The 23,385-nt window shown below is 49.3% G+C and overlaps 1 protein-coding gene across 1 annotated transcript in view; it reads right to left on the bottom strand.

The window, feature by feature from the left end:
- LOC119958295 (GRB10-interacting GYF protein 2-like) overlaps positions 1 to 14,926 on the bottom strand; it is a 120,155-nt gene extending 105,229 nt beyond the window's left edge. The window contains 3 exon segments of the mRNA XM_038786729.1: positions 7,969 to 8,133; positions 9,238 to 9,312; positions 14,117 to 14,926. The gene's annotated coding sequence lies outside the window, so the exon portion shown is untranslated.
- Positions 14,927 to 23,385: the final 8,459 nt, after the last annotated feature.

Here is a 23,385-nt window from a genome sequence, read left to right as displayed (position 1 = left end):
AGATACGATTTATAATCATCTAGATAGGAATAATATGATTAGGGACAGTCAGCATGGTTTTGTGAAGGGTAGGTCATGCCTCACAAACCTTATCGAGTTCTTTGAGAAGGTGACTGAACAGGTAGACGAGGGTAGAGCAGTTGATGTGGTGTATATGGATTTCAGTAAAGCGTTTGATAAGGTTCCCCACGGTCGTCTATTGCAGAAAATACGGAGGCTGGGGATTGAGGGTGATTTAGAGATGTGGATCAGAAATTGGCTAGTTGAAAGAAGACAGAGAGTGGTAGTTGATGGGAAATGTTCAGAATGGAGTTCAGTTACGAGTGGCGTACCACAAGGATCTGTTCTGGGGCCGTTGCTGTTTGTCATTTTTATAAATGACCTAGAGGAGGGCGCAGAAGGATGGGTGAGTAAATTTGCAGACGACACTAAAGTCGGTGGAGTTGTAGACAGTGTGGAAGGATGTTGCAGGTTACAGAGGGACATAGATAAGCTGCAGAGCTGGGCTGAGAGGTGGCAAATGGAGTTTAATGTGGAGAAGTGTGAGGTGATTCACTTTGGAAAGAATAACAGAAATGCGGAATATTTGGCTAATGGTAAAATTCTTGGTAGTGTGGATGAGCAGAGGGATCTCGGTGTCCATGTACATAGATCCCTGAAAGTTGCCACCCAGGTTGATAGGGTTGTGAAGAAGGCCTATGGTGTGTTGGCCTTTATTGGTAGAGGGATTGAGTTCCGGAGCCATGAGGTCATGTTGCAGTTGTACAAAACTCTAGTACGGCCGCATTTGGAGTATTGCGTACAGTTCTGGTCGCCTCATTATAGGAAGGACGTGGAAGCTTTGGAACGGGTGCAGAGGAGATTTACCAGGATGTTGCCTGGTATGGAGGGAAAATCTTATGAGGAAAGGCTGATGGACTTGAGGTTGTTTTCGTTAGAGAGAAGAAGGTTAAGAGGTGACTTAATAGAGGCATACAAAATGATCAGAGGGTTAGATAGGGTGGACAGCGAGAGCCTTCTCCCGCGGATGGAGGTGGCTAGCACGAGGGGACATAGCCTTAAATTGAGGGGTAATAGATATAGGACAGAGGTCAGAGGTGGGTTTTTTACGCAAAGAGTGGTGAGGCCGTGGAATGCCCTACCTGCAACAGTAGTGAACATGCCAACATTGAGGGCATTTAAAAATTTATTGGATAAGCATATGGATGATAAGGGCATAGTGTAGGTTAGATGGCCTTTAGATTTTTTCCATGTCGGTGCAACATCGAGGGCCGAAGGGCCTGTACTGCGCTGTATCGTTCTATGTTCTATGTTCTAAGGGACAATTTAGCGTGGCCAATCCACCTACCCTGCACATCTTTGGGTTGTGGGGGCGAAACCCACGCTAACACGGGGAGAACGTGCAAACTCTACACCGACAGTGACCCAGAGCCGGGATCGAACCTGGGACCTCGGCGCAGTGAGGCAGCAGTGCTAACCACTGCGCCACCGAGCTGCCTCGCAGTCCAAAAATGTACAGGTTAGAACATAGAACATAGAACGATACAGCGCAGTACAGGCCCTTCGGCCCTCGATGTTGCACCGACATGGAAAAAATCTAAAGGCCATCTAACCTACACTATGCCCTTATCATCCATATGCTTATCCAATAAATTTTTAAATGCCCTCAATGTTGGCGTGTTCACTACTGTTGCAGGTAGGGCATTCCACGGCCTCACCACTCTTTGCGTAAAAAACCCACCTCTGACCTCTGTCCTATATCTATTACCCCTCAATTTAAGGCTATGTCCCCTCGTGCTAGCCACCTCCATCCGCGGGAGAAGGCTCTCGCTGTCCACCCTATCTAACCCTCTGATCATTTTGTATGCCTCTATTAAGTCACCTCTTAACCTTCTTCTCTCTAACGAAAACAACCTCAAGTCCATCAGCCTTTCCTCATAAGATTTTCCCTCCATACCAGGCAACATCCTGGTAAATCTCCTCTGCACCCGTTCCAAAGCTTCCACGTCCTTCCTATAATGAGGCGACCAGAACTGTACGCAATACTCCAAATGCGGCCGTACTAGAGTTTTGTACAACTGCAACATGACCTCATGGCTCCGGAACTCAATCCCTCTACCAATAAAGGCCAACACACCATAGGCCTTCTTCACAACCCTATCAACCTGGGTGGCAACTTTCAGGGATCTATGTACATGGACACCGAGATCCCTCTGCTCATCCACACTACCAAGAATTTTACCATTAGCCAAATATTCCGCATTCCTGTTATTCTTTCCAAAGTGAATCACCTCACACTTCTCCACATTAAACTCCATTTGCCACCTCTCAGGTGGATTGGTCATGCTACATTGCCCTTAGTGTCCATAAATGGTTAGGTGGGGTTACTGGTTTGCAGGGACAGGGTGGAGGTGTGGGATAAATAGGGTGCTCGTTCCAAGGGCTGGTGCAGATCTGATGGGCCGAATGGCCTCCTTCTGCACTGTAAATTCTATGAATAGGCCTTGGACGGAATGGAGCTGGACATTTATCCAGAATGATACTTGTGGGCCCCCAGGGTTAAATTACGAGGAGGGATTACATAAACTACGATTTTACCCCATGGAATTTAGACTGTTACGGGTGCTTATATTGAAATTTAAGATATTAATGGGGAACTGAGAGGAGCTACTCCCCATCTGCCCTATTTCAACACTTCACAGTATACCTGTACCCAGTTACCCGTGTCTCAGTGTGGTGATAATAATATAACTATTTCCACTGGTTTGGGAGCCTTAAGACGCTGTAAATTGTACAGGAGAGCCAGATCTTTTAGGAGTGAAATTAGGAAAGGCTTCTACATACACACAAACAGTGGTGGAAACTTTGAAACGCTTCCCCAAGTCATGACGGATGTTAAATTAATTGTTCATTCTAAATTTCAGATTGCTATTTTTGCACAACGGGTTATGGGGCAAAGTATATGGAGCTGGATCACCAATCAGCCATGATCACTGAATGGTAGATTAGTCTCAAGGCTTTGTGGCCTCTGTAACCTTTGTGCTTACTACAAACGGCCGCTCATACCAGGCAACAAGATGGTGGGTTTCCATATTTGTCAATGTCAAAGTCAATAATCATACCGTATTAAATTCTCTGTTTAAGGCCGACTCAACTATTCAATCGAGTGATGTGATCACCGTATCAATTTAATCTCCAGTCAGCGTGTCAAGTTACATTTTACGTCAACATGGCTGGAAGGAGAATGGCCTTGACCCATGGCATGAAAAATGACCACCTAAACAAGATCGACGAGTCGCTAAAAATAACCCATTGATGCACTTTGATCTGCCAAATGTGCTCACATTGACTTCGAGCCAAGTGTGAACACTGCACTGAACAGCATTAAAACTCCAACTCAGGCAGGAAAGCGAGGGGGGGGGGGGGGGGGGGGGGGGGCAGAGAAATGCGTGATTTCAGAACGGCGATGGAAAAGATGGTTCGAATGGCGTTTCCCCACCCGCAGACCAAAAAGGTCAACCAGCTGGCCAAAGCACTTGGCAGACGCCATTTTAATCTCAGAATGGTGGTTTCAGGGCGGCACGGTGGGCGCAGTGGTTAGCACTGCTGCCTCACGGCGCCGAGGACTCGGGTTCGATCCCGGCACTGGGTCATTGTCCATATGGAGTTAGCACATTCGCCTCATGTCTGTGTGGGTCTCGTCTCAGCACCCCCACCCCCCCCCGGCCAAACAACCCAAAGATAATAATAATCGCTTATTGTCACAAGTAGGCTTCAATGAAGTTACTGTGAAAAGCCCCTCGTCGCCACATTCCGGCGCCTGTTCAGGGAGGCCGGGAATTGTAGGTGAATTGGCCATGCTCAATTGCCTCTTAATTGGAAAAAGTGAATTTTGTACTCTTCTTTAAAAAAAAGAAGAAATCGAACAAGTCACAAGGAGCACCGACACCGGCCTGAAAGCCCTGTGGAGAATGGGTGTGAAAGTAGAAACATGCTCATGGATCACAAGTGGACCAACATCTCACCAGGCTACTGCTGGCATGGTTCCGTTTCATTCAAGAGGCACCGTACTGTGCTGGAATTATCCGCGCCCGTGAAAGTGGCCAGATCTCCGTTCAAAGGCGCAGCTTCGCCCCCAACGCTAGGGGCTGGTTTAGCTCACCAGGCTAAACCGCTGGCTTTAAAAGCAGACCAAGCAGGCCAGCAGCACGGTTCGATTCCCGTACCAGCCTCCCCGGACAGGCGCCGGAAAGTGGCGACTAGGGGCTTTTCACAGTAACTTCATTGAAGCCTACTCGTGACAATAAGCGGTTTTCATTTCATTTTTTCATTTCATTTCATTTTCAACGCGCTTCACGGAAGCATTCGCACCAGCCCGACAAGAGTCAACATTACAAAAATAGTTTATCTACTCATTGTCACACCGCTGATTGCAGGAGCTTGCTGCGCACAAATTGGTTGCCGCGTTTCGTACATTGCAACAGCGACTAACCTTCCAAAAGGCTTCAGTCTGCGAAGCACCCGGAGCTTTTGAAAGGTGCTGCACAAAATGCAAGTCTCAACTTTTGAAATCTCAAGAGAAGAAACCTCACGAGGACAGCACTGCAAAATTCTGACAACTCGTTTTAAAAATTACAACAGCTTCAAAAAGAAAGTCTCCAATTAAAGACTACAGCAGCAACAACCATGGGAGCACCATCACTTTCCAGTTCCCTTCCAAATCGCACACCGTCCCTTCACTATCGCTGGGTCAAAATCCTGGAACTCCCTCCCTAACAGCTCTATGGGTGTACCTACACCACACAGTCTGCAGCGGTTCAACATGGCGGCTCACCGCCCCCTTCTCAAGGGATAATTTGGGATGGGGAATAAACGCTGGCCTTAAGCAAATACACAGGGACTATTAAAACTTCCAAGTTGCTCATGTTACAGGTTGGCTGCAATCTCAGCGGCCGAGGACACATGGTGGGAATCGCACCCTCACAATAAAAAAAAAAGAGGTCAATGAAAATCTGACTGCAAAACTAACCCGTGCTGATTTTCTGGACCAAATGCTCTTCATTTGTACATCTTTTTACCGAGCACCAATGACTGTTAATGTCAGGAATCAACTGCACAGACTACTGATGATTTTGTTAGTGAGATCAACAATACAGAAGCAAGGCCTTGTATTATATGCAAGTCCAGGGTCTGCATTCGGCACAACAGGGTAGATCACTCCCGTAAGGCGGGCCCCAGCACTATCCAGCCCTAACTATACAATGCTGCTAAGCCCCTACGGTTAAACTGTGGCCCCTTGTAACCAAACCAGCCCCTTGCACATGCTCTCTTGCACACTGTGCAGGGTAGGTGGATTGGTCATGCTAAAATTGCCCAATAATGTCCAAAAATGTGCAGATTAGCTGGGGTTACGAGGTTGGGGCGGGGTGCAGGCCTAGGTAGGGTGCTCTTTCAGAGGGCCCGTGCCGACTCGATGGGCCGAATGGTCTCCTTCTGCACTGTCGGGATTCTATGGTTCTCGAATCATTTCCAAGTTGGACTAAGAAACAGTATCAAGGTCAGATTGCTCATTTCACCGGGCGGAGTTGCACTGTCTTGCTCCTTCTCTGGCTTTCTTCAAGCCTCCCTCAGTTGGCTTCTCAATATTATCCACCTGCCCAATTTTTCTTCTTCCTCTTTTGTGTCGGCCTTCAATTTCTCCTTCAATTGTTGCAGGACAGGGACTATCAGGTCTTCATTTTCGACATCCATGCACAGTAGCTTCACAGCGCCAGGGTCCCAGGTTCGATTCCCGGCTTGGGCCACTGCCTGTGCGGAGTCGGCACGTTCTCCCCCGTGTCTGCGTGGGTTTCTTCCGGCTGCTCGTTTCCTTCCGCAAGTCCTGAAAGACGGGCTGTTAGGTGAATTGGACATTCTGAATTCTCCCTGTGTACCCCCAAAACATGCACCGGAGTGTGGCGACTAGGGGCTTTTCACAGTAACTTCATTGCAGTGTTAACGCAAGCCTACTTGTGATAATAATAAAATATTATTCTCCAACTGTACTTAACTTTCGATTCCTGATGTTCTGCTCTTGATTTACACCACTGTATTTGTCATGCTGTCCATCCAGCTGATTCTGAGCATCCAGAGACACCAGAAAAATAAAATTTCAACTTGCGTTTGGTCCAGATCATTCCTTGCTACAAAAGACCAGCTGTCGGCCACAGGCCAACAACCCACAGTCCCTTGCCCGCCTGCGCCTTTGGTGCTTTCCTCCTGGTAACCTGGCGCCAGGAAGCAGAGCACCAGGGGCCCCAACACCTTTCTAGTTACGAGATTGGCCAGCAATCAACCCAACTGACTACTCCTCGCTTTCTCTGCTTTAGGCCGGCATCACATGGCCCTGTCCACGTGTACAGAATTGTCCCGGCGTTGAATGCAATTATTTGTCTGGCCATCTGAGCTAAGATGCTCACATCCCCTGGCTGTCCTGGCTAATGAGCCAGGGGTGAGACAGCAGCTATTGTGGAATCTTATCAGTGTGAAACAGACTGCGAGTTTGCCCCACCCCCAAACTGGCTTGCGTGACTTTCACGCCTTTTCTTCCCCAATGCCTGTGGATTTACATTTTAAACTGTGTGTTTTGAACGGACTTGATTTTAAAACGTAACTACAGAATTAAAAAATTAAAATCCCGAATGTGACTAGGCCGGGACAATAGGGCGTTTCAAACAGGGATGCTGGACAACTTAAAGAAATGAGCCGAAGGGCAGCGCAGTGGGTTCGCACTGCCGCCTCACGGCGCCGAGGTCCCAGGTTCGATCCCAGCTCTGGGTCACTGTCCATGTGGAGCTTGCACATTCTCCCCGTGTCTGCGTGGGTTTCACCCCCCACAAACCAAAGTTGTGCAAGCTAGGTGGATTGGCCACGCTATATGGCCCTTAATTGGAAAAAATGAATTGGGTACTTAAATTTATATTTTTTTTAATTCTTCACTCCTGCTCCGCACCTATCGTTCCTATCGCAAAGTGGCCGGGTTTCATGTGCGTGTTTTCAAGAAATGTCATGAGGCTATTCAACTGCAGGAGACGGCACAGCCAACTTCTCCATCCTGTCCTTATCGAACAAACGTGCAGGCACGTGTCCAGAAAGTTAGGGGGGGGGGGGGGGGGGGGGGGGAGAGAAGAGAGAGAGAGAGAGAGAGAGAGAGAGAGAGAGAGAGAGAGGAGAGAGAGAGAGAGAGAGAGGAGAGAGAGAGAGAGAGAGAGAGAGAGAGAGAGAGAGAGAGAGAGGGAGGATAGCACTTAGAAATAGAAATGTGGACAACTTTCCTTTTCCCTCACACAGCCCTGCTTGCCAGCCCCAGCTTACCTAGATCAGACCTGGGATCTTCCACGTCCACACAGCTCAGTGATTCACGGGCAAGTTTGCACACCCACAAAGGCTGCAGCCTTTACCAGAAATGACCATGCACAGATGGGATGCGAGGGGTGGCAGTGGCTTTGGAAAGAGGGGAGCCATTTAAATTTTAAGAAGACCCAAGAAAATACACGTCTCTATGAGAATCTGCTGACGGGTCCAAGCTGCTCATTCATGCATTTGTAGTCAGAGGAATCTGCTCTTCAGGTGATAAACTTTCCATTCATTAACAGAGGTGCCAATTGCAGGGCCTCTTTCTCCACCCCAACTAACACAAATTAACCTGGGATCTTCCTTTGCAGACACACACACACAGCTGTGGCCAGCTGAAACGTCGCAAAATGGTGGGCGCCAAGGTTTTTGCTCAACACACGGGTGATCTGAACAGGTGCAAAACTGGCTTCAAAAATCAAAGACACAAGACTGAAGTCAGATACTGGGACACCCGTAAGGGCACTGAAAATAAAGATCTTCGTATTCTCCCTGCGCCTGCCTGCCCCCCCCCCCCCCCCCCCCCCGGGGTTGACAAAGTGGAACTCAGCAATTCGCTCCAACACATCTACTTACGTGTATTTGCAGTTAATCTGTTAGTTCAAATATTGGTGGGGACAGCGTCTGACCCGAAGTCGAGCGCTGGCAGCCATAGAGACTAGTGCATCAGAAAGCTGTGGCTATCAACTCGGCGTTCCCTCCCAACGTGTGTCAGGACAGGATCCCAGCCGTGAATCAAACCTGGAAAAGGAAAGGTGCAAATGAGTCACACAAAACAGTGCAACAGCGGATGTTAAAATATATGAACATACAAATGTCGGGTCCATATAGCACCCCTAAGGAGACACAGTTCTGCATTTGCAGAACACTTTGCCCAACTCTGGGATGTTCCGATGAGCTTTAGCTCAGAGCAAATGAATTCCTTCGCAAAATGGCGGGCACCAAGGTTTTTGCTCAACACACGGGTGATCTGAACAGGTGCAAAACTGGCTTCAAAAACCAGAGACACAAGACTGACGTCAGATACTGGGACACCAGTAAGGGCACTGGAGGAACCATGGCAGCCAACATGTGCACAGCAAGCTCCCACAAAAAGCAATATGATAATGACCAGGTTTTGTGATGCTAATTGAGGGATATTGGCTTCAGAATAGCCGTGCAAACTTTTATTTATTTATTTTTTAAATTTTAAGAGTACCCAATTATGTTTTTCCAATTAACGTGGCCGATCCACCTACCCTGCACATTTTGGGTTGTGGGGGGAGAGACTCACGCAGACACGGGGAGAATGTGCAAACTCCACACGGACAGTGACCGGGGGCCGGGATTGAACCCGGGTTAACTGCGCCGTGATGCAGCAGTGCTAACCACTGCGCCACCGTGCAGTCCATTTTTTATGTCCAACTCACAGGAATGGACGCCATTTAACATCTCATCCAAGACACCAGTGCAGCACACCCTCACTACTTCACTCGGGTTGGTCTATCTAGAATTTGGTGCTCAAGTTTCCGCAGTGGAACTTCACCTACAACCTTGCGACTCAGGAGGTGACAGTGCTGCCCAGAGCCACAGCTGACATTGTCGGTACCTTTATGCTATGGGGAAGGGGAGGGAAAAACTCTCAGTGTGGGCTTGGATGGCGAGCCCCACCATCACTTTATCCTACTGATAAAATAACTCCCTCCAAACACAAGACAGGCTCAGAAGCGCAGCCCCGACACGGACTACTTTTAATTGAGATGGGCAAAAATATAAACATTTCTCAAAGTCGCCACCACAGCACTAAAGTTAAATAAAAGTTTACTTTCACAGCATGAACAGTGTTTAGGTAGAATTGTTACTTACTGCAATACAGCTAAAGTGTTTGTAGAGAATTATACTGATGACCTGAAGTCTCACCACCACCTAAAAGAAATAGATCTGTTGGGGGGGGGGGGGGGAGAGAGAGAGAGAGAGAGAGGAGAGAGAGGAGAGAGAGAGAGAGAGAGAGAGAGAGAGAGAGAGAGAGAGAGGGAAAAAAAATGTTAGAAACTGTGTCCTTTCACAAAAGAAATGAAATCAGGTAAACAGCACAATGGTCAGCTCCATCATGAGAACCCCTTATTAAAAAATGTTTTTTGAAATAAATTTAGAGTACCCAAATTTCTTTTCCAATTAAGGGGCAATTTAGCGTGGCCAATCCACCTACCCTGCACATCTTTGGGTTGTGGGGGTGAGATCCACAAACACAGGGAGAATGTGCAAACTCCACACGGACAGTGATCCGGGGCCGGGATCGAAGCTGGGACCTCGGCGCCCTGAGGCAGCAGTGCTAACTCGTAATTAAAATCGAGACCTTCACCCTCTTCAAGGTATCAAATCCAGGAGGACACAGTTGGACAAGTGGCTGCTGATGCCTTGAACAGGTGGCCATTCTCTGCCAGATCGCTGGGTCACAGAATCTTCCTTAACTCTTAAATCACGAGGGCAGCACGGTGGCCTAGTGGTTAGCACAACCGCCTCACGGCGCTGAGGTCCCAGGTTCGATCCCGGCTCTGGGTCACTGTCCGTGTGGAGTTTGCACGTTCTCCCCGTGTCTGCGTGGGTTTCGCCCCCGCAACCCAAAAATGTGCAGAGTAGTTGGATTGGCCACGCTAAATTGCCCCTTAATTGGAAAAAATAATTGGGTAATCTAAATTTTTTTTTAAAAACTCTTAAATTACGGAGGACTATCATCGCCAGGCTAGTTCTAATCAGCCTTCAATATCCAGCCGTTCGGCCCAAATGATCTGTAGTTTATTCTACACGCAAGCCTCATCCAGTCCCCATATCCTTCTATTCCTCTCAAATGTATCACTTCTAATCACCTGAAACACTCCCTGCAGCAGCGAATTCTATATTCTCACCACTCTGGGTAAAGAGGTTATCCCTGAATTCTCGATCAGATTTATTATTTTATATTGATGGCCTCTGGTTATATTGGGGTCATCGGTGTTTACAGCAGGGAAACAGGCCCAATCAGCCCAACTTATCCATGCCGCCCAGTTTCTATCACTAAGTTAGTCCCACTTGCCTGCAATTTGGTCCATATCCCTCTATACCCACCCTGCCCATGTAACTGTCTTAAATGTTTTTTTAAAAGGACAAAATTGTACCCACCTCTGCCAGCTCGTTCAAGATGCTCACCACCCTCTGTGTGAAGAAATTTCCCCACTTGTCTAATTTGTATCTCTCTCCTCTCACCTTAAACTTATGCCTCTACCTTTGGGAAAAGATGTTGACTACCTTATCGATGCTCCTCATTATCTTATAGACTTCTATAAGATCACCCCAAGCCTCCTACGCTCCAAGGAAAAAAGTCCCAGCCTCTCTTTATTACTCAGACCATCAAGTCCTGGTAGCATCCTCGTAAATCTCTTCTGCACTCTTTCTAGTTCAACAATATCCTTCCTATTATAGGGTGACCAGAACTGAACACAGTATTCCATGTGCGGTCTCACCAATGTCTTGTACAACTTCAACAAGACATCCAAACACCTGCATTCAATATTCTGACCACCCTGTCCACCTGCGACTCCACCTTCAAGGAGCTATGAACCTGTATATTAGATCTCTTTGTTCTGTAACTCTCCTCAACTCCCTAACCATTAACTGAATAGGTCCTGCCCTGATTTGATCTACCAAAATGCATCACCTCACATTTTTCCAAATTAAACTCCATCTGCCATTCATCAGCCCACTGGCCCAATTGGTCAAGATCCTGTTGCAATCTTATATAACTTTCTTCACTATCCACTATGCCACCAATCTTGGTATCATCTGCAAACTTACCTCCTACATTCTCGTCCAAATCATTTATATATATCACAAACAACAATGGACCCAGCTCAGATCTCCAATCCCCACACTGCTGGTCACAGGCCTCCAGTTTGAAAAACAACCCTCCACAACCACCCTTTGGCTTCGGTCGCCAAGCCAATTTTGTATCCAATTGGCTACCCCATCCTGATTCCGTGAGATTTAACCTTTTGCAACAGCCTACCATGCAATACCTTGTCAAAGGCCTTGCTAAAGTCCATGTAGACAACGTCGACCGCACTGCCCTCATCTACCTTCTTGGTTACCCCTTCAAAAAACTCAATCAAATTCGTGAGACATGACTTTCCCCTTACAAAGTCATGCTGACTTTCCCTAATTAGCCCTTGCCTGTCTAAATGCCTGTAGATCCTGTCCCTCAGAATATTTTCTAACCACTTACATACTACAGAAGTAAGACTCAGTCGGTAGTTCCCAGGCTTATCCCTACCGCCCTTCTTTTTTTTTAAATTTAACGTACCCTATTCATTTTTACCAATTAAGGGGCAATTTAGCGTGGCCAATCCACTCTACCCTGCACATCTGTGTGTTGAGGGGGCGAAACCCACGCAAACACGGGGAGAATGTGCAAACTCCACACGGACAGCGACCCAGAGCCGGGATCGAACCTGGGAGCCCGGCGCCGTGAGGCAGCAATGCTAAGCACTGCGCCCCCGTGCTGCCAGCCCTATAGCCCTTCTTAAATAAGGGCGCAACATTTGCTACCCTCCAATCTTCAGGCACCTCTCCTGCGGCTGCCGATGATTTAAATATCTCAGCTAAGGGGGTCGGCAATTTCCTCCCTCGCCTCCCACAACGTCCTGGGATACGATTCATCAGGTCTCGGGGATTTGTCTATCTTGATGCGCTTCAATACTTCCAGCACCTCCTTCTCTGTAATTTGTATCCCCAGCAAACGGAACCATCGACCCGACCCTATCGATCCCCTTCCTAATTCAAAAGACCGCTCTTCCTTGACAGAGAGAACCTTGGCAGAGAGAATTCCAGGTCGACTTCTACAACCAGCGAACACAGCACAACTAAGAAACCAGACTACGAGACGTTCCTGATCCAGGGCATCAGTATGGACCAGGGCATCACTGCAAGGCCTTCCATAGTCAAGCAGCACATCTTTCAGGCTGTGAAAAGTATGGAAACTTTGCAAGCTATGGCAGGGCAGCCTGTATTTTTGGAGCTGCACCATGCATTAAAAATTAGGGGGCGAGAAAACAAATGTTATAAATAAGAGAAAAAGGTACTGGCAGGTCACTGGATTGCACCGACTCAGTTGTCCCAACATCAGTGAGGGCTCAATCACAGGCATGTTAGGAAGAAATCCCAAATGGCTGCCAGGCATCTCCCCAGCAGCCAGGAGAACTGCAAAGGCAGCACTCATCAGCTACCTGCACAGAGATGCGACAACACCTACAAGTGTCAAGTAGGAGAGGTGAGATGTTTCCAATGTATGCCACCTGCTGTCACACGGGATCAAGTAGGGACTGCGAGAAGAGACTTTGCACTCGAGGAGGAATTGTTTACATCCAAATGTATTACACGCCTACTTCAGACTTTTACAATGCAAAACACTCCACCTCAAATAGGTCAAGATATTGTTTTTTTAACAAACATCAGCAAGTTAGTTTGGCGTAACTAGTCAAATTGTGATTTAAAAGGAGAATATGCTCATCCTAACAGTTCAGAGAGTACATGTACCATGTAGATTGATACACAGCCAAACGGGCTAAATACATTTCACTCTAGTGGTGCTGAAATTTGTGATTGAAGCCAGTGCAGCAATGGGATATCTTAATTTGCACAGGCAGCTTTGTGGTGGAAAAGAGAAAATCAGTTTTTCATCACAATGTCAACTACACTGGGAAATTAACACATTGACAGTCCGGATGCAAGCTAACGTAACAGCCGTTAAGTTCACATGGACAACCACTGCCAAGACACCAGAGTACTGCTGGTTACAGCACAGGTTCCCACATTCATAAACTACTTAGCAGGGTGGGAATGGGAAGAAATGAACAGCAGTGACAACATGATATAGACAGGAACTCAAGTGGCAAACAATACCGTTGCTTCTTGTTTTTTGGCGCACAAAGAGCCAAATGTAGCAACGCAAATAGTCTGGTACACACGGACAGACAAATACACAACTGTCATGCCCATCATAATAAAAGCAAATTATTGCGGCTGCTGGAGGTGGGAAATGAAAACAGGGAGGTGGAAGGACTCAGCAGGTCTGACAGCATCTGTGGAGAGAGAAACACGGGGAGGGGGGGTCTAACAAATGTGAAGAGTCATTCATATTGGACTCGAAATGTTAAGTCAGTTTCTCTCGCCATAGATGCTGCCAGACCTGCCGGGTTTTTCCAGCTGTTTTTATGCCATGCACAACAACTCGTCTCAGGACATATCGGTGATATTCTTTTGCAGTCAACCCTAGCATAAGAGGGCAATCTAATTTTGACATGGCAAGTGCCAGTGGTTAAACAGCACCAGAACCATAGCATCAGAGTGACAAATCAGCGGTACACATGTATATACACACTCACACATACACAAATAAGTTGAATGTCACTGGCCAATCACTGAAGCAGCAGATCACTTCTATAATCATTTTTAACCACAACAATTACTAAAATTGCACATGTAAAAAAACCTATTCAGCCATCACAAATTAACTACAACATTTTGCAAGTTTACATAACAATTAGAAAAGCAAAAAAAGCTTTAAATGTGCAATATGCTCTCTCGCATGGCACAATGCCAAAACGAATCAGACTGCAGAACACAACTCAGTTTTAAACAATCACCATCGGCAACAAATGGATCTCTACCAGGGTACATTAAAGTCAAAATAACACTTATTTTTAACGCTGACCATAATCAAACGGCCGCAAGCAGGGAAGACATCTTTAATCCTTTTTTTTGAGCCGCAAAGCCTGCAACAGGGCCCTGCCGGAGCCAGGCTCAATCCTTCGGAAGGTACAAGGCAGAAATGTTTGCCTTTCCCAAAACCAAAAAGGTCATTCCCCCTCCACTCTTTCCCTCAAACTGGGGACGTAAAAGGAAGGATGGAGGTTGCTTAGGAGCCCTGTACGCCGGTCAGTTTAAAATTAAAACACACACAACTTGGCAGGACCTTAATGAGAAAAAGACAGCGGCATGGTTGGGGAGGAGAGACTCCTTCTACCCAGGGTTGGGGGGAGGGGGGGGCTAAGGTCACAGTTGGAAAGTGCCTGCAAGGCAGACCACGTTGCACGAATGCATCATTATTTTAAAAATAAATTCAGGGCAATCAACGCAGGACCTCTTTGTTTACTTGCATCCCATTTGGATGCAAGTGAGCAAGACCGTCACCTGAGAGTGGAGGAGGAGTGTGGGGGCAGCTGGCAGGAGGGAGCAAGGATGTGCCAGAGAGAGAGAGAGAGAGAGAAAAAAATAAGGTGCTGGTGCTGAATTTATGAATTATGAATGAATATTGGTGATGGGCACAGGTCAAACAATCAGGAAAGTCTCTCAGTCCCCAAAACACACGCCATCCCTGGATGCTGCTGAGCTGCCACGTCTGTTTTGGTATCACCTCCCCCTTTCTGGGTTAATCTGGGGACATTTTAGCCCAACTCAACATTATTTTTTCAAATATGTTGCCACATTGCTTTTTAATGTTTTTTTTTTACAATGAGTGCGGGGTCCTGGAGCTGGTTTTCTCTCTCTCTCTCTCTCTCTCTCTCTACCCCCTCGTCCCCTGCCCGGGGCCGCTCTCCTCTCAGCACCAGCTCCCAGCTAGGCCGCACAGCCTCGGCCTTGCCTGAGCGCCGAGGCGGCCGCTGGCTGACTCCAGGCCCCGGGTGGGTTGATGATGAGGGTGCGGGGGATTGGGCCTGGCGGTTGCAGGGGCCGGGCCTGGCGGCCGCGGGCCCACACGCCGCGCCCGGGCCTGGCCCAGGCTGCCTACCTTGGGCCGAAGCAGGAAAAGTCCGTCTCCGCCTCCGTCGCTGCGGATTCTCCCGATTCTAAAATGGCCGCCGCGCAGCGCGTCACGTGACCCCTCCTCTCCTCCCACCCCCGTCCTCACGCTCGGCGGGCGCCCGGATGTGGGCGGGGCCTCCTCCCTCCGCCCTGGTCACCCCCCCCCCACCAAGCGGCCAGGAGACCACGTGCCGCGCGGGAAACCGCCGCCCCTCGCGATTGAAGCCGCGCCCAGCTCCTCCCCAGGGAGGCCCCGCCCCCTCCCCAAGCCTCGCCCAGCCTGAGGCTCCACTCCCGCGCAGGGCGAGGCCCCGCCTCCTCCACCAGAGGCCCAACCCCCCTCCCCGTCTCACAGCTGAGGCTCCCGCAACCCCCCCCCGCCCCCACCAGACTGGCCCCGCCCCCAAGCTCGAGCCTTCGCCACCCGACCGAGGTCCCGCCCCCAGGCTCCAGGCCCCGCCCAAAGGCCGAACCTCCACCAACCCCGCCCCCAATTTCAGGGCCACGCCCACCCAGTCTGATTCCCCAAAACCAGGCTGAGGCCCCACCCCCCTGGCTGAGGCCCCACTCCCCAGGCTGAGGCCCCACCCCCCTGGCTGAGTACCTCCCCCAACTGAGGCCCCACCCCCTTAGCTGAGGCCCCACCTCCCAGGCTGAGGCCCCACCTCCCAGGCTGAGGCCCCACCCACCCTTGCTGAGGCCCCACCCCCCATCTGAGGCCCCACCCACCCTTGCTGAAGTCCCACCCCCCCAGCTGAGGCCCCACCCACCCTGGCTGAGGCCCCACCCACCCCAACTGAGGCCCCACCCCTACCCAAGGCCCCACCCCCTGCTGAGGACCCACCCCCCCAGCTGAGGTCCCACCCACCCTGGCTGAGACCCCACCCACCCCAACTGAGGCCCCTCCCACCCTGGCTGAGGCCCCTCCCACCCGGCTGAGGCCCCACCCACCCCAACTGAGGCCCCACCCACCAAGGTTGAGGCCCCACCAAACCAGAGTTCCCACCCCCCCCAAGCTGAGGCCCCATCTCCACAGGCTAAGGCCCCACCCACTCTGGCTGAGGCCCCACCCCCCGCAGGCTGAGGGCCCATCCCCCCGGCTGAGGCTGAGGACCCATCCCCCCAACCAGAGACCCTACCCCTCCAACTGGAGTTCCCACCCCCCAGGTTGAGGGCCGACCCTCCAAACTGAGGCCCCAACCCCCATGGCTAAGGCCCCCTCCCGCCACCCAGCCTAAGATTCCCGGCTTGGGTCACTGTCTGTGCGGAGTCTGCACGTTCTCCCCGTGTCTGCGTGGGTTTCCTCCGGGTGCTCCGGTTTCCTCCCACAGTCCAAAGACGTGCAGGTTTGGTGGATTGGCCATGATAAATTGCCCCATAGTGTCCAAAGATTAGGTGGGGTTACTGGTTACTGGACAGGGTGGAGGTGTGGGCTTAAGTAGGGTACTCATTCGGTGTAGACTCGATGGGCCGAATGGCCTCCTTCTGCATTGTAAATTCTATGATTCAGTGAAGGAATGGCCAATATATTTCCAAGTCAGGCTGAGGGCACAGTGCCCGGGACCCAGGTTCGATTCCGAGCCTCGAATGTCTGTGTGTTGTTTTCACTTGCTCCCCGTGTCTGCGTGGGTTTCCTCCGGGTTCTCCGGTTCGCTCCCAGAGTTCAAAGGTCTGCAGGTTAGGTGGATGGCCCATGCCAAAATTGCCCCTTAGTGTCCAAAGAAGTTCAGGTTAGGTGCAGTTCTGGGAATAGGGTAGGAGTGTGGGGTCTAGCTAGGACACTCTTTCAAAGGGTCGGTGCAGACCCGATGGACCAAATGGCCTCCTTTTGCTCTGTAGGGATTCTATGGTGTGTGACTTGGAGGGGAACTTGCGGGTGGCATTCCCAGGCAACTGCTGCCCTTGCCCTGGGTAGTAGAGGTTTGCGGGCTTGGACGTGGCACACACGGCTGCCACTGGGCGTCGGTAGTGGAGGGCGTGAATGTTTGTGGAAGGGGTGCCAATCAAGTGGGGCTGCTTTGTCCTGGATGGTGTTGAACCTCTTGAGTGTTGTTGGAGCTGCACTCACCCACCAGCACTAAGGGAGCTCAGGAAAATTCGGGATGAGGTTAGATGGGCCAAATGCCTCCTTCTACACGACATATTTTTGTGTTTCTCTATTTCCGATGAATCATCCTTGCCTGAACAAAGTGAATCGCTGTGTTTCCAGCTTGTGCAATCCTTCAATCTGGCTCAAACTGACACCACTAGTAATGGTTCAGCAGGAAGAGGAGTGGTACTCGGTGAATTGTTCCTGCAGAGGGCTGGCACAAACACGATGGGCTGAATGGCCTCCTTCTGTGCTGTTAACCAATCTGCGATCCAATGAAATAAAAGAGTCAATACCATTGTTGAAGTAACAGAGAGAGGAAGGAAGCAAAGGGGAGCTCAGAGCACAAATCTGGAGGATAAAACTGGGGGCATGATGCTCTACTATAAGATGGCAAATATTTCTTATCTTTGCGAATGGATGTTACAACACAATAATCTTTTTCCTTAATGGGATACCTACTGTCTCCACTTCAGTGGAGATAGTAAAGAGGTGGTAATTTTGGGCAGCACGGTGGCGCAGTGGGTTAGTCCTGCAGCCTCACGGCGCCGAGGTCCCAGGTTCGATCCCGGCTCTGGGTCACTGTCCGAGTGGAGTTTGCACATTAGAACAGTACAGCACAGAACAGGCCCTTCGGCCCTCGATGTTGTGCCGAGCAATGATCACCCTACTCAAACCCACGTATCCACCCTATACCCGTTACCCAACAACTCCCCCCCTTAACCTTACTTTTTAGGACACTACGGGCAATTTAGCATGGCCAATCCACCTAACCCGCACATCTTTGGACCGTGGGAGGAAACCGGAGCACCCGGAGGAAACCCACGCACACACGGGGAGGATGTGCTGACTCCGCACAGACAGTGACCCAGCCGGGAATCGAACCTGGGACCCTGGAGCTGTGAAGCATTTATGCTAACCACCATGCTACCATTCTCCCCGTGTTTGCGTGGGTTTCACCCCCACAACCCAAAAGATGTGCAGGGTAGGTGGATTGGCCACACAAAATTGCCCCTTCATTGGAAAAAATTAATTGGGTACTCTAACATTTTTTTTTTAAATATTGTAATTTTTTTTAACAACTTGCCACTGACATATTGAGATAAGTTTCAATGGAACTGATCTCTCTTTCCCTTGACAGTGAAGTTTCCCAACACCATGCCATTTCCATCCTGTTTTGCCATTTGTATCCAATACTCTGAGGCCTCCTCTTAATTATTGTGAGACTTGGCTTCAGGTTCCCGGGTTCCACAAATGAAGAGAGCACACCAAGTGGTGGGAGTAGAACATTGCATCTGGAAGGAATTAATCGGGATGCCTCCAGATGGGCAAAGCGAAACTGCACCGATCCCAAGGGAACGCCAACGTGGAGCTTAGGCTTGTGGAATTGACCAGCGGGAAAAGCTGGAGGGGAGCTCAATGGCCGCCTCCTGTCCCTATGCTCTTCTCTGTGTTCCTGTCCAGTTCTTTGATGGTCATGTGGTACAGTGGATACTGTCCCCACCTCTTGGTCAGGAGCTCCAATTTTGAGTCCCAAACGTGACTTGACTTATTGACCTGGCAAATCCCTCCGCTACCCAGGTAGGAAGAATGGGTGGGTTTCCTGCTCAGCTAGAACCATGAGGTACCTGCAGCACTACTGTAGCCACCTGGGATGGCCACTTCCAGAATACAAAATGGATGTTTGCAAAGGCTATAGGGAAACATAGACAATGCTAAGAAAGCCGGCAGGCACAGAGCCTGGATGCGTGTTGAGAAGGCAACTCCCAGACCAGACTGAAACTGTCGGTCAATTAGCATATTGATGGCCCATCTCCGGGAGCAAAGGAATAACATTGAAGGATCCGATACCAAGGCGGACACCCCGGCTCCAGAAAGACACAAACAAAGCAAGGCCAACGGCCACCTAGGACACGCCCAGCCATCAGGGCACCCACCCCTTTATTGGTCAAGATCGATAAGTGATTGAGAAGCGGTCCAATTAATCGGGGCCAAGTTCAAGCCCCGCCCAAAAGCGCGCCAAGCCCCCTTTGGGTATAAGAAGCCCCCGAGAGAGAATCGCTCTCTTGGACTCGGCTCTCGAAGCGGAGTGACCCGTCCACCAGCTGCACCAGAAGCAGTAAGTCAAAGGTCAACGCTCGCCATCAGACGGACGACCTTAGCTGTTCTCCTGTCACCTCTTCGTACCCAACAGCCTCAGAACCGAACAACGGCCATTGTTCCTCTGACTGAGTGGGCACCCAAACTTAAGTATAGGCGTTAGTGTTAGAGATAGTTTAGTTTGTAGTATTTTGTGCATGAGTAGATATTACTGTGTGTGTGAATAAATAGTATTGACTTTGAACTAATTAACTGGTGCATTGGTTGTTTTGTCAGTATTCGGGCTTGAACCTTGTGGCGGTATCGAAAGATACCTGGCGACTCTAGAGCAAACGTAATTAGGATGAAGGAAGGCGACCATATTGACCGCCATATTTATAACCAGATAAACAGAGCAACACTACAGCCTCCCCGCACTAAACAACTCCCCACACAAACTCTTGCCACGGGCTATTCTCCACGTCAAACGTTCTCCTCGCTCGGAGGGACTGTACATTTCATTTGTTCCATTTCTTCTATTTTATCATTTTGCCCTGTGGACCCATAACCAGGATGTGCCTTTAAGCGAAAGATTCAAAGCCGAAGCGGCCTGCTTGCCAGGACACTGTGTTCCCAGGTTTTGTATTTTGGAAAGGAGGAACCCGACTCCCCGGCACTGAGTCGATCTTCGGAACCAGGTTGTGGAGGGGGTTGGATCGATTGGTTAACTGGCGGTTGCCCAGGGACAGCGTTCTGCCTGACAATGGTCAGTGATTGGTTCTTCCGTGATGCTGCCTGAGAGAACGGAGCAGAGATGTTTCGACCTTGGAAGGGAAAGGAACTCTCTCTCTCATGCTTGCTGAAGTGAAAGAACTGCTCTGAATTGTTCTGAAAGCAGTGAGTTCCTGGCACATCTTTCGCTGTGAACCTAAGATGATTCTGAGACGGCAGAAAAAGTAGACAAACATGCCAAGCGAAAACCATCTCAAGCCTTGAAGGAAGAAGCACCAAAGTGAAAGCCTGAACTCCAGAAAGACTTTAACTGGAAGTCATCCCAGTACATCAAAGATCCGTATCCTTTTATTTTTATTAATTTTTTTAAAAAATTTAGATTACCCAATTATTTTTTCCAATTAAGGGGCAATGTAGCGTAGCCAATACACCTACTCTGCACATTTTTTTGGGTTGTGGGGGCGAAACCCACGCAGACACGGGGAGAATGTGCAAACTCCACACGGACAGCGACCCAGAGCCGGGATTCGAACCTGGGACCTCAGCGCCGTGAGGCAGCTGTGCTAACCACTAGGCCACCGTGCTGCCCTTATTTTTATTAATATGTTCTTTCCCTTTCCACAGCCCTTTCCCTTCTATGTTGGATTGTCTCTATGTATGTGTGCATGTAGAGAGTGGTGGGTGGTTGGAAAAGGGGGTAGTAGATAGTTACATTTTCTGTCCGTTTAATTACAATACCGTGCAGAATAAAAGGTTACCTGTGTTGTAAAGTTTCAAACCCGGTGCCTGCAGTTTATTTGGGCTCAACCAAGGACCTCAGATATTTAAAATAAAATCTAATTTCACCTGTGTTGTGACTCCGGTCAAGTGGGGCTGGAGTTTTACCGCACACTGGCCCAGGGGGCCACGGCAACCGCTGATGATAATGATGACAACTAAGGGGCAGCAGGGTAGCATGGTGGTTAGCATAAATGCTTCACAGCTCCAGGGTCCCAGGTTCGATTCCCGGCTGGGTCACTGTCTGTGCGGAGTCTGCACGTCCTCCCCCGTGTGTGCGTGGGTTTCCTCCGGGTGCTCCGGTTTCCTCCCACAGTCCAAAGATGTGCGGGTTAGGTGGATTGGCCATGCTAAATTGCCCGTAGTGTCCTAATAAAAGTAAGGTTAAGTGGGGGGGGTTGTTGGGTTACGGGTATAGGGGTGGATACGTGGGTTTGAGTAGGGTGATCATGGCTTGGCACAACATTGAGGGCCGAAGGGCCTGTTCTGTGCTGTACTGTTCTATGTTGACGATTCAGGGCCGTCATTGCCATGTCCTGCAGATGTGATGTTGGTAGCTTGCATAGGATTGCATGGGACCATTGGCACCAAACTCGTCCAAGTTGGCACTAGTGCTCCATTTGAGCCTCCTCCTATCTTTCCTCTGCCCATGTCTTACAAGCCACATTGCTACGGTTTAACGGCAGTTACGTTGAGGTTTATTACACTGTTAAACAGGGGATGGGCATTTAGCTTGGAGGAGGACTCTTATGAATAGGGATATGACCCCCAAAATATTTGACTTTTGTGTTTACTCTGCGTACAGTCTTTTTGTTGCGATTCCACTTGAAGGGGCTGTCCCTGTCATAATATCCACACATGGACATAATGAGATGCAGACAGGCCGTGATTGACGCACAGGATAACCAATGAACACTCACGACACAGAACAACCAATCACCAGACAGGACACCACCACTATAAAACACACGGGGCATTAAAACTCTGCCTCTCCTCACTGGATACAACTACAGAGATAGTTAGAGTGCACAAGACCATGAGCACCTTCTCCATGTGACAGAGAACTAGTCTGGTCAAGCCAGTCTGAGGTTCTCAGTTTAGATTAATAGTGTCAGCCCACAGCAGATTATGTACAGCAACAAGCAAGTTCAATAAAACAGTGTTGGACCATCTCTTGTGCCGGAAGCCTGATTCGAGTCTTGCTGCATCCAGTTGCAGTCGATGTTAGACCAACTCAGATAACACATCAGTCCCTTTAATTTGTTGATTTGATCTTGTATTAATTTGTCCCCTTCAATTGTTAATTTGTCTTACTCAAAATAATATGAATGGGGATAGCTGGGACACTGGGCGATGGGAGTACTGTTGACTGTGAATAAGTCAATAAACTCCCTCCAGCAAATAATTTTTTTTTTAAATTTAGAGTACCGAATTCTTTTTTTCCAATTAAGGGGCAATTTTAGCGTGGCCAATTCACCTGCCCTGCACATCTTTTTGGGTTGTGGGGGGTGAGACCCACGCAAACACGGGGAGAATGTGCAAATTCCACACGGACGGTGACCCAGAGCCGGGATCGAACCTGGGACTTCGGCGCCGTGAGGCAGCAATGCTAACCACTGCGCCGCCGTGCTGCCCCACAATCACAGCCCTTGGAAAGAGCACCCTACTTAATCCCACATTTCCACCCGATCCCCGTAACCCCGCTGCAGCGATTCTCTTCTACCAATATTGTTGCAATGTTTTGAGATCGCTTGTGGGCCAACCCTCAGCTTTCTCTTTCCTCGAGAAAAGAGCTTCAACATGTTTAATCCTTCATGTTCGCTATAACCTCTGATTTCTGGTGCCATTGTGGTCTATCATCTCCGCACTGTCTCCAGTGCTTCGACATCCCTTCTATAAAATGGAGTCCCGTGCTCCAGGTGTGACCTAGCAATGTGTTAAAGATTAACATAACTTGGCAGGTGGGTTTTTATGGTATTTACTCCTGAACCAGGTTAACTGTAGCCTGAGGATGCTGACAAATGTCTGAGGGCAGCCACAATTGAGAAGGGTACTCCATGCATGGTTAAGGCTGGTGTGGGGCAATGATGGATCACTAAATTGCTTGTTAATGATACAATTGTTAACGGGCTAATCGTGATGGATTGAATTTTGCCGTGTAGCCATCTAAAATGGCCACCTGCAAAGGACCATGGGATTTATGGATAACCCAGGACTCAGGCAGATACACAGCCTGTGTGTATCTAAAACACAGGTAACCAGACCTGACCGAAACCCCCGCTCGTTTACATTTCAATGGCCCATTTTCCCAGGACAATAGAACTCCAATCACCGGTACAGCCACAGACTGATCGGCGCCACTCCCTTGCTCAGAAAGCACAACTGCCAAGGTCAATGGCCGCTAAGGACCCGCCCAGCTACCAAGGCACCCGCCCCTTTATTGGCCGAAATCGAAGAGAGTGATCAGAGCCCTGTCGAACTATTGGGTCCAAGTTAAGGAC

The sequence above is a fragment of the Scyliorhinus canicula genome, chromosome 29 (assembly GCF_902713615.1).
Source record: "Scyliorhinus canicula chromosome 29, sScyCan1.1, whole genome shotgun sequence".
Lineage (NCBI taxonomy): Eukaryota > Metazoa > Chordata > Chondrichthyes > Carcharhiniformes > Scyliorhinidae > Scyliorhinus > Scyliorhinus canicula.
This window is presented reverse-complemented; position numbering and strand designations above follow the sequence as displayed.